The 12,093-nt window shown below is 45.5% G+C and overlaps 1 non-coding gene across 1 annotated transcript; it reads right to left on the bottom strand.

Annotated features, from left to right (window-relative positions):
* Positions 1-8,766: 8,766 nt before the first annotated feature.
* On the bottom strand, positions 8,767-8,885 carry LOC112341928. Its single transcript, XR_002990751.1, has one exon. It is a non-coding gene; the product is annotated as a 5S ribosomal RNA (ribosomal RNA).
* Between the last annotated feature and the right edge of the window lie 3,208 nt (positions 8,886-12,093).

Raw genomic sequence — 12,093 nt, 5'->3', positions numbered from 1 at the left:
CTAGAGCAACCAGCATCCCAATGCCAGGACCAGCACGCAAAACGGAGCCAAACGGAGTCTGGCGCTATTTCGGCATACCGGTGGCCTAACGCGAAGATATGGGTACTCCACCAACTAGCATGGAATGGAACTTGGGCTTAGACCCAAGCCGGACGCAGAACAAGGACAGGCACGCAAGCGGGAGCTAGACTATGCCTCAGGTTGGTCGGCCATGCCCGACCTACCCCCTATCCCTACTATACATTTGGAACCCCCCACAGCCCCCCCCCCTTGAGGAACACACGCTTTGGGCTTTCACCCCAAGCCTCCCTTAGTATCAGGAGTTAGTCTCTGGGACAAGCTTGAAACTTACTAAATATGGAATGTCCTTAGAATGTGAATTTGGACACGGGACGAACACCATTGTGTTCAGGCCGATCTCTACATTCCGTAGATATGCCAAATGAGCAAATCTAGACACTTTCCATAAATAGTATTTGGGACCGAAATGAGACTAACACAAAGGGCATGATAGCGAGGGTGTTTGGCAGACACGGTAAGCTATCATGTAGCGATATTGAGGGACCAATCTCAATACGCGAGGGTTCTTGTCAAGCCAGTGCAAGACAGAGCAAAAGAGAACTAAAAAGCCAGGCCAAGTATGCTTGGCTGAATAGACACTTAGGAATTCCGTCCTTATGCTCATCCGGCCAAGTACAGATGCAAAGTCCAGTTTACTAACACTTGAACAAGAGGGGCTGATAAAGGGTCCAGCAATACCGACCTCCTGCCATCGTGGCAGTAAGGAAAGAGTGTCCGTAAGGACTAGCCGACAGGTAACTTTCGATACCCGAAGTCACATGCGCGACACTCTCCCCCCCTTGGGAAGATCGACGTCCTCGTCGATGCATACTCGAGTCTAGAATACCGCCAAGGAAACAACTCCATAAAAAGTTCACGGTACTCACACTATGTGAGAAATGCACCAACTTAAATGAGTTAGGGAAGAACCTCTTTGTCTAACGCGGATGCGCTACCAGCTCAGACACCTTCCGGCCGTCGCCGACAAGGAAATGACCAACGGAGTCAGCCACCCTTGCTGCTCTGGGAGTCACCCAGCTTACAAAAGTGTGATATGCCCTGCCCGCAGGAACATAGAGAGAGAAGCCAGAGGCCCCTACTCTCCTAAGCAAAGAAACCAAACCCGTCGGTAAGGTTTAGATAGACTACTGTAAACAGGCAGTTAGAGTTGTTTACACGGTCACGCCCTTTCAACGGAATAAGGAACATCGACAAAGAGGCGGGTATGTGACCAGTCGACAGTAGCTACCCCATGACTAGAGATTTCACCATGCACACGAAGTGTCGAAGCCAGTCTGCCCATTACTGGCCCAAACTCAAAGATCAATAGATGGACAATATCAAAGTCATAGACAATGATTAGATTAGAACACAAAAGTATTCCAAGTAAGTTATCATCCGATAAACTAGTATTACAGTATAGGAACCACCAAGAGCACTATCATTGGAAAACATAGGATGCACCATCCAACAAAATTCAATAGCAAGTATATCATCAAGTAAACGCAATGATAAAACTTAACTACCGAAGATAGCAGACAGTAAGCCAACAACTTACTAGAGAGAACTCAAAGAACACAAAGTATCATTGACTAACAAGCACAATGCTCGCGAATGTATCACCCAAAGGAAATAACATCCAAATCTATCAAAACTAACTCGAGCAATAATCAACAGAAGAGAATGAATGTGGGAAGTCCAACAAACACTCATGCCTGCTAACTATCACAAAAGCCAATCTGAATAGATCCCAGCCAACAATACCAAGGAACTCAAGTTGCCTAAGCAAGTGTTAGCAACATCCTACTGATGTCTCAAACCCAAGAGACCAATCCAGAGCAAACCACAAAGAATATATGGTATTGCGAAAAGCCATAAGCTATCAAAGAGAACAACTAACCATCATGAAAGATCATCAATCATTCCATCAATAAAGAGATGCATAATCATCGTCTAAGAAGGAATCCACCATCCCGAAGAACGGCAAACCATTCTATACCAACAATAATCAAGCAAAACTTTTTGACATGGATAATCAATTATCCTAGATGGTAGTCAATCATCACCAATGATTGCTAGATGCAAATACTAACTTCAACATCGAAGCTAATGAGCCAAAATGCCTTCCCCAACAACTTCTAACAAATGGAACAATGAGCATAAAACTCAAAGAACCAAAAGCTCGAAGAAGCCTATAACTAAGTCTTACCTAATAATGATCACGAGTCTCATAGAAGCTAACTTCAATGCTAAAGAAGAAATCATGGTGCAACCCACAATATCTTCCTCAACACATCCATAACCCAAACTTCATAATGCCAAAGCTAATGAAGAGCATTTCTGCATCAATCCAAAAGCTAAGCATAATGAAGCTATGCTTAACAAGTGATCATCAAACGATCCTCCATGAATCCATCTATAGCAAGACGTAACTCACTTCATAACAAGCTCAAAAAGAATCATTAATGATCGCTATATTCCAACTCAAATCGAGCAAGGACTCAACATTCTAATATCGATCACTAACTCTTCTTCCTCTTGTAGAGTTAGCATAATCCACGACTAAATCACTTTTCAAGGAAAAGCTAAAGCTCAATCCTCTACTAAATAATCTCGTCTAGAACACAACTAACTCAACTTGCCACTCAGTTCATTTGAACGTCAATATAGTTGTTAACTAGCAAATGCATGAATGCTAACAACACAAAGCTAAAGCCAAATCATCAACACTATTATCATCAGGACTAATGAAACTCAATATCAATCCTTGGAAGGATATCTCATTTCACTTGAATCTCAATGTCAACAACATCAATGACAAGGCATCACTTTAATGCCATCAACATCAGGACAAAGCTAGAAGAAAGCTAGAGTGAATCACCACTCAAAACTTTCTAGCAACCAAGCTAACCACAGTCGAAGATACCTTAGTGTGTATCCAAGACCAATCCTTCAGCAATACTCAGTTTCAGATACATATCATCAAGGAGTGATTCACCACGTCCAAGACTCAATGAAATCCAACACTACGGACTAGACGTAACCAAATGATATCGACAGAGGTAGAGTCGACAAGCCAACATGAAAACTCATGTAAGTCTAACGACATGATCCTCCGCAACACCACCTGGTAAAGCAAGCCCATCACTGCTAAATCATCATCGAGCAAAGCAAGTGTCAACAGTCCTTGATGAAGTCTACAAGTAATCACTAGTCGCAAAGCAACTAACAATCACCCCTCAACTTGCCTTCACAAGACCCAAACACTAACTCATGTCATCGAGTTACATACTTGTCCAACATGAACATAATACCCCAGGTACGAGATAAAAGTTCATAAACAAGCACAAATCAAATGACCACTCGAATCCAATTCAACCGCCATAAGCTCACTAATGCATTTAGTCAATAGCTCTGAGCATGCCTTGAAGAGGCTAGCTATGTGATCAACACTCAGTCGAAACTAAAGTGAAGACCATGAGATGGACTCATATCGGTACACAACCTCCTCATGGACAAAGCTATAGTACGGGTACCAACATCTCAACCTCAATCAACTAAGTTGGACATCACCATCCTCAGCCAAGGTGCAGGGCCACCAAAACCAAGTCAAGATCAGTGAGAGCTCACTACTCTCATAGAGTCTAACGTAATGCAAGGTGCAAATTGCCACCAAGCACAACGCTACAAAAGAAAGGCACAAGGGTCACCTTTCTTAGAAAAGCGCAACAGCCACTTTTCTACACCAACTCTAGACTCTATCCAACTCAATTGCCTTAGCCCCAAAAGTCAGCATCCCTTTCGGGCCGCATCATACAAACTACCTATTAAGATTTAAGCCAACTGAAGTCAACTCCAACCCCTTCACTAGTTTGTACTGGCTTTCGAAAAATGGAATGGTTTTCGGACAAAATGATCAATAGATCAGCCATTGGAAAAGTCTAAGAAAATTTGTGGAAAATTTCCATCCTAGAGAAAGAATGACTCTCAGTCCAGGATTGCAAACTTTCAAGACTCAACCAACTTCCTCCTACCAACAACTTCACATAGGTTCACCTCAACACAAATTCTCATGATCCAAGAATATGTCTAAGCATTGAACATCTCTGCCCATTTTTCCGATATCCAACACCGACATCCGCAAAGTGCAAAATGAGCATCCAAGGCTTGATCACAAAGACCACATCATCGGATATCCACATTGCACTAACACTCTTCTTCAACCACCTTCAAGATCCAATGTGAAGCCAAAACACTAACAAGAAAAATGACATGGAAAATCAAGCTCTAAGGAAAATTCCTCATCACTCGAATCAACAATGCCACTTCCACTAACACAAGTGCTAGCGATATCAATGCATCAACCTCACACCTTCTCCATCCAATAATCTACTCCAAGTGCTAACGGATCAACAGATGAGCTATAGCAAATGAATGCTACAACCCATTCCCAACACCTTATGGGCAAACCCTCAAGGAAACAAGGTACCAACATAAGCTTAGCATAATGGACCACCATTGAGAATCCAGTCAAAGCTACTACAATGCTATTTCGTGCAAGTAGACTAGCTTCTCCATCAACCACTTTGGGGTTGATCATCATTTACTCAAGCAACTTCGTAAACACATTGCTTATTATCACATGGATATGATATAAATCACAATGACTTGATCATCAATCAAGCAACACTATGAGAAATGCCCATGTCACTACTGTAAAGGTTTATGTGAATATCAAGTGCTATTAAACTCAATTCGACAAAATGCAACATAAATGCCACACCCTATCAATAGAGATTTACAACACCCAACACCACTAACTTTTGTTCACAACATGGACAAGCTCATGCCACTCTCTTTCCGACCAAACTCAAAACTAATCCAACACCAAGCTACTCAAGGAGCAATAGCAAGGTTCCCCGGAAAAGAATTGAGCATTGCAACCCAAGTCTTCCAATAGCGAGCCTAGATAAAATGGTTTAGTGTTTCACCACTATCCATCCCATAACTCACTATTGTAAAACCACCATCTCCAACATGCATCAAGATAGGGACTCTTGATTGCATGATGTGAACACAAGCAATGAGTTAACACCTCGTTGCAAATCATCTCTCCAAGAAGAGAAGATGATTTACGTGTTTGATCCTCCGTCCTCGATGACTCTCTTTTCGGTCTCATCTTTGACCAAACCTCAAGCTTGCTTTCGCACTGCCTTCAGTTCAATCAAAGAAAAGTTTATGAGAGAGCACGGCAATAATTACTTGAACCAATAAACTATTCCCTACAGTCTTGATTGATCCAATTATAATCATGCCTAGGAAGGATCCACTAGTGCCGTGCTAAACAGCTACGGACCAGCCTATTTGCCACTCATAGCAAACCTAGGGAGGCTTGCTTTCACCCATGGTACATGGAACAACTTACGGAACCACTGGAACCATCGATAGGCTTACATTAATCCTGCCAACTCAAAGTGTAACCTCAAGTTGCTAATGTGCCTCACTCACGAGCCCAAGCTCAAACTCGTGCAAACGGAATATCTTCAAACCATCCTATGAGCCCAAGCGCAAGCTCACATCATAAGGTACAATAAGGTAACCCAAAACCTATCCAAGGAACCAATTGCGAAGCCTTTGCACCCAAACGTGTACCCACTCGGATCATCGTTTTCATCTCTGCGTATGCAACAAGACTAGTTGCCCAATCTCATTGAATAGTACTCGCTGAGACTCATCCTCTGATACCAAATGTAGCGCACGTGGTTTTGACCCTTTATCCTTTGGTGATTTACCATAGGATAACACCACGAAGCGGAACCTAAACCCTCTTTGTGCCATGTGACAGATGCCACGTGTCACATGCCACGTGTCCATGCCACGTGTCCATAGGAACCTGAGGTTCAGGGCCTTGGGCCACTGAACAAAGGAACGGTGCCAAACTCCCAAGCGTGACGCCAAGGAGTGATGGAACCGAACTACGGAGCAACTCCCGAGCATACAGCCCAAGGAGCGAAGGGACAGGAGCCTAGAGCAACTTGGAACAGTCCTAGAGCAACCAGCATCCCAATGCCAGGACCAGCACGCAAAACGGAGCCAAACGGAGTCTGGCGCTATTTCGGCATACCGGTGGCCTAACGCGAAGATATGGGTACTCCACCAACTAGCATGGAATGGAACTTGGGCTTAGACCCAAGCCGGACGCAGAACAAGGACAGGCACGCAAGCGGGAGCTAGACTATGCCTCAGGTTGGTCGGCCATGCCCGACCTACCCCCTATCCCTACTATACATTTGGAACCCCCCACAGCCCCCCCCCCTTGAGGAACACACGCTTTGGGCTTTCACCCCAAGCCTCCCTTAGTATCAGGAGTTAGTCTCTGGGACAAGCTTGAAACTTACTAAATATGGAATGTCCTTAGAATGTGAATTTGGAACGGGACGAACACCATTGTGTTCAGGCCGATCTCTACATTCCGTAGATATGCCAAATGAGCAAATCTAGACACTTTCCATAAATAGTATTTGGGACCGAAATGAGACTAACACAAAGGGCATGATAGCGAGGGTGTTTGGCAGACACGGTAAGCTATCATGTAGCGATATTGAGGGACCAATCTCAATACGCGAGGGTTCTTGTCAAGCCAGTGCAAGACAGAGCAAAAGAGAACTAAAAAGCCAGGCCAAGTATGCTTGGCTGAATAGACACTTAGGAATTCCGTCCTTATGCTCATCCGGCCAAGTACAGATGCAAAGTCCAGTTTACTAACACTTGAACAAGAGGGGCTGATAAAGGGTCCAGCAATACCGACCTCCTGCCATCGTGGCAGTAAGGAAAGAGTGTCCGTAAGGACTAGCCGACAGGTAACTTTCGATACCCGAAGTCACATGCGCGACACTCGGACATGGACACGCCAACTCATATTTCGGCTAAAGTTGGATGTTTTTGAGTTGTTTTTTTTCGTAGTAACTTATATCGCCACGTGTTATTCCACGTGCTCTAAAGATGGCACACGGGCTCAATGTATGGAACGCAACACTATGCCATGTGCAAGTGTAGGGTTTAGGGTTTAGGGTAGGGTAGGGTTTGCCACGTGGCATACATTTTGAGCAATTTATATGCCATGAGCTATACCTTTTAGAAGGTGGCATTCAGACGGATGGTTTGGATGAGGTGGCATGCCACGTGGCATACTTTTATGTACTTATAGCATGCCACGTGGCAAACCCTTGGAGAGGTGGCATCTTGGAGGTTGCATGCCACGTGGTAAACCCTTGGAGAGTTGGTACCTATGGATGCCACGTGGCAAACCCTTGGAGAGGTGGCATCTTGGAGGTTGCATGCCACGTGACAAACCCTTGGAGAGGTGGTACCTATGGATGCCACGTGGCAAACCCTTGGAAAGGTGGCATCTTGGAGGTTGCATGCCACGTGACAAACCCTTGGAGAGGTGGTACCTATGGATGCCACGTGGAAAACCCTTGGAAAGGTGGCATCTTGGAGGTTGCATGTCACGTGACAAACCCTTGGAGAGGTGGCACCTTTGAGGTTGCATGCCACGTGACATGACATTGGAAGGTACCTCTTCTGCACTTGTATGCCATGTGGCATACCTCAGGCCCTGGATATGTCGGGCCCCGGACATGTCGGGCCCCAGATATGTCGGGCACCCGATATGTCCGGCCCCAGATATATCGGGCCCCGGACATGTCGGGCACCCAGACATATCCGGGCCCCGACATATCCGGCCCCGGACATGTCGGGCCCCGGATATGTCGGGCACCCGATATGTCGGGCCCCAGAGATGTCGGGCCCCGGACATGTCGGGCCACGGACATGTCCGGGCCCCAGATATATCGGGCCCCGGACATGTCGGGCACCCAATACGTCGGGCCCCGGACATGTCCGGGCCCCGATATCTACGGCCCCGAACATGTCGGGCACCCGATATGTCGGGCCCCCGGACATGTCTGGCCCCGGACATATCGGGCACCCAGACATGTCCGGGCCCCGATATATCCGGCCCCGGACATGTCGGGCACCCGATATGTCTGGCCCCGGACATATCGGGCACCCAGACATGTCCGGGCCCCGATATATCCGGCCCCAGATATATCGGGCCCCGGACATGTCGGGCACCCGATATGTCGGGCCCCGTACATGTCGGGCACCCGATATGCCGGGCCCCAGATGTGTCTGGCCCTGGATATATCCGAGTTTTATTTTGACACGTGGCATGGCCTTTGGTTTGATCTCATAGAGTTTTATGGTTTTCAATGTGTGCCACATTGACACATGGCATGCACTTTGGTTTGTGCTCAGAGTTTTATGGTTTTCAATGTGTGCCACATTGACACGTGGCATGTGCTTTGGTGAGTTTTATGGTTTTCAATGTGTGTCACATTGACACGTGGCATGCCCTTTGGCTTGTTCTCATAGTTAGAGTTTAGCGTCCTTGTATGCCATGTGAAATACATATGTTTGGACTTGCTTGCCATGCCACGTGGTGACAGTCACAACACATTCTTTGTGACTTATATCCTAGTTAATAACTAACTAATGACACAATTTGGCAAACACACCTTACATTGACAATTGTAAGTAGTATTTAAGGACCATACACTTATATGCTATGGAAAAATACTCAAAGTTTATATATTAAAACAGTGATCTTACAAAAATAAATGACTTGTAATGAAAAAAACAAAAAGAGGGGGTCACTTGGACTTCCCGGGTGGTCACCCAGCCCAGTACTATTCAAGCCCAGGGACGCTTAACTTTGGAGGTCTGATGGGATCCAGTGCCATAGTCACGGTTTGAACCCACTCTGAAATATTTCACACTCCCCCTACTCTTATAGTGTGGGGCAGCTTGATCCAAAGCTGCAGCGTACCTCCACAATCCCGTGTTCTTTCTGGGCGCCAAAAAGCACGCCCGCGGGACATGTGGTACCTCCCCAACAATTCACGAAGACCGCGTTTTGGGGCCCAAAACGCGCGCTGCAAAATGTGGGGTACCTCCCCGACTTTTCGTGAAAAATCGCGTGTTTTTGTAGCGCACGTGGTTTTGACCCTTTATCCTATGGTGATTTACCATAGGATAACACCACGAAGCGGAACCTAAACCCTCTTTGTGCCACGTGACAGATGCCACGTGTCACATGCCACGTGTCCATGCCACGTGTCCATAGGAACCCGAGGTTCAGGGCCTTGGGCCACTGAACGAATGAACGGTGCCAAACTCCCAAGCATGGAGCCAAGGAGTGATGGAACCGAACCACGGAGTAACTCCCGAGCATAAAGCCCAAGGAGCGAAGGGACAGGGGCCCGGAGTGACTTGGAACAATCCTGGAGCAACCAGCATACCAATGCCAGAACCAGCACGCAAAACGGAGCCAAACGGAGTCTGGCGCTATTTCGGCATACCGGTGGCCTAACGCGAGGATATGGGTACTCCACCAACTAGCATGGAATGGAACTTGGGCTTAGACCCAAGCCGGACGCAGAACAAGGACAGGCACGCAAGCGGGAGCTAGACTATGCCTCAGGTTGGTCGGCCATGCCCGACCTACCCACTATCCCTACTATACATTTGGAACCCCCCATAGCCCCCCCCCCCTTGAGGAACACACGCTTTGGGCTTTCACCCCAAGCCTCCCTTAGTATCAGGAGTTAGTCTCTGGGACAAGCTCGAAACTTACTAAATATGGAATGTCCTTAGATTGCGAATTTGGACACGGGACGAACACCATTGTGTTCAGGACGATCTCTACATTCCGTAGATATGCCAAATGAGCAAATCTGGACACTTTCCATAAATAGCATCTGGGACGAATTGAGACTAACACAAAGGGCATGATAGCGAGGGTGTTTGGCAGACACGGTAAGCTATCATCCAGCGATATTGAGGGACCAATCTCAATATGCGAGGGTTCTTGTCAAGCCAGTGCAAGACAGAGCAAAAGAGAACTAAAAGCCAGGCCGAGTATGCTCAGCTAGAAACACATAGGAGTTCCTACCTTATGTCCATCTGGCTAAGTACAGGTGCTAAGCCCAGTAAACTAACACTTGAACAAGAGGGGCTAATAAAGGGAACCAGCAATACCGACCTCCTGCCATCGTGGTAGTAAGGTAAGAGTGTCCGTAAGGACTAGCCGACAGGTAACTTTCGATACCCGAAGTCACATGCGCAACACTCTCCCCCCCTTGGGAAGATCGACGTCCTCGTCGATGCACACTCGAGTCTAGAATACCGCCAAGGAAACAACTCCAGAAAAAAGTTCACGGTACTCACACTATGTGAGAAATGCACCAACTTAAATGAGTTAAGGGGGCAACCTCTTTGTCTAACGCGGATGCGCTACCAGCTCAGACACCTTCCAGCCGTCGCTGACAAGGAAATGACCAACAGAATCAGCCACCCTTGCTGCTCTGGGTGTCACCCAGCTACAAAAGTGTGATATGCCCTGCCCGCAGAGACATAGAGAGAGAAGCCAGAGGCCCCAACCCTCCTGAGCAAAGAAACCAAACCCGTCGGTAAGGTTTAGATAGACTACTGTCAACAGGCAGTTTAGAGTTGTTTACACGGTCACGCCCTTTCACAGAACAAGGAACATCGACAAAGAGGCGGGTTATGTGACCAGTCGACAGTAGCTACCCCATGACTAGAGATTTCAACATGCACACGAAGTGCCGAAGCCAGTCTGCCTATACTGGCCCAAACTCAAAGATCAATATATATGGACATATCAAAGTCATAAACAATGATATCTTAGAGATTTAATTATCAGTGAATAAAGCTTAGATTAGAACACAAAAGTATTCCAAGTAAGTTATCATCCGATAAACGAGTATTATAGTATAAGAACCACCAAGATCACTATCAGTGGAAAACATAGAATTCACCATCTAACAAAATTCAATAGCAAGTATATCATCAAGTAAACTCAATGAGAAAACTTAACTACCGAAAATGGCTGATAGCATGCCAAACAACTCACAAAACACAACTCAAAGAACACAAAGTATCGTTGACTAACAAGCACAATGCTCGCGAATGTATCACCCGAAGGAAATAACATCCTAATCTATGAGAACTAACTTCGAGCAATAATCAACAGAACAAAATGAATGTTGCAAAGCAAACAAACGCTTGTTCATATTAACCATTACACTAGCCAATCCGAATAGATCCCAGCCAACAACACGAAGGAACTCAAGTTGCCTAAGCAAGTGTTAGCAACATCTACGGATGTCTCAAACCCAAGAGACCAATCCAGAGCAAACCACAAAGAATATGTGGTATTGTGAAAAGCCATAAGCCATCAAAAAGAACAACTAACCATCATGAAAGATCATCAATCATCCCATCAATAAAGAGATGCAAAATCATCGTCTAAGAAGGAATCCACCATCCCGAAGAATAGCGAATCAATCTAGATCAACGATAATCAAGCAAAACCTCTGACAAAGATAATCAATTATCCCAGATGATAGTCAATCATCACCAATGATTGCTAGATGCAAATACTAACTTCAATATCGAAGCTAATGAGCCAAAAATGCCTTCCCCAACAACTTCTAACAAATGGAACAATGAGCACAAAACTCAAGAACCAAAAGCTCGAAGAAGCCTATAACTAAGTCTTGCCTAATAATGATCACGAGTCTCATAGAAGCTAACTTCAATGCTAAAGAAGAAATCATGGTGCAACCCACAATATCTTCCTCAACACATCCATAAGCCAAACTTCATAATGCCAAAGCTTAATGAAGAGCATTTCTGCATCAATCCAAAAGCTAAGCATAACGAAGCTATGTTTAACAAGTGATCATCAAACGATCCTCCATGAATCCATCTATAGCAAGACGTAACTCACTTCATAACAAGCTCAAAAAGAATCATTAATGATCGCTATATTCCAACTCAAATCCAGCAAGGACTCAACATTCTAATATCGATCACTAACTCTTCTTCCTCTTGTAGAGTTAGCATAATCCACGACTAAATCACTTTTCAAGGAAAAGCTAAAGCTCA

The sequence above is a fragment of the Selaginella moellendorffii genome, unplaced genomic scaffold (assembly GCF_000143415.4).
Source record: "Selaginella moellendorffii unplaced genomic scaffold, v1.0 SELMOscaffold_94, whole genome shotgun sequence".
In the NCBI taxonomy this organism is placed as follows: Eukaryota; Viridiplantae; Streptophyta; class Lycopodiopsida; order Selaginellales; family Selaginellaceae; genus Selaginella; species Selaginella moellendorffii.
The sequence above is the reverse complement of the archived record's forward strand: the minus strand, read 5'-3'. Positions and strand labels throughout refer to the sequence as shown.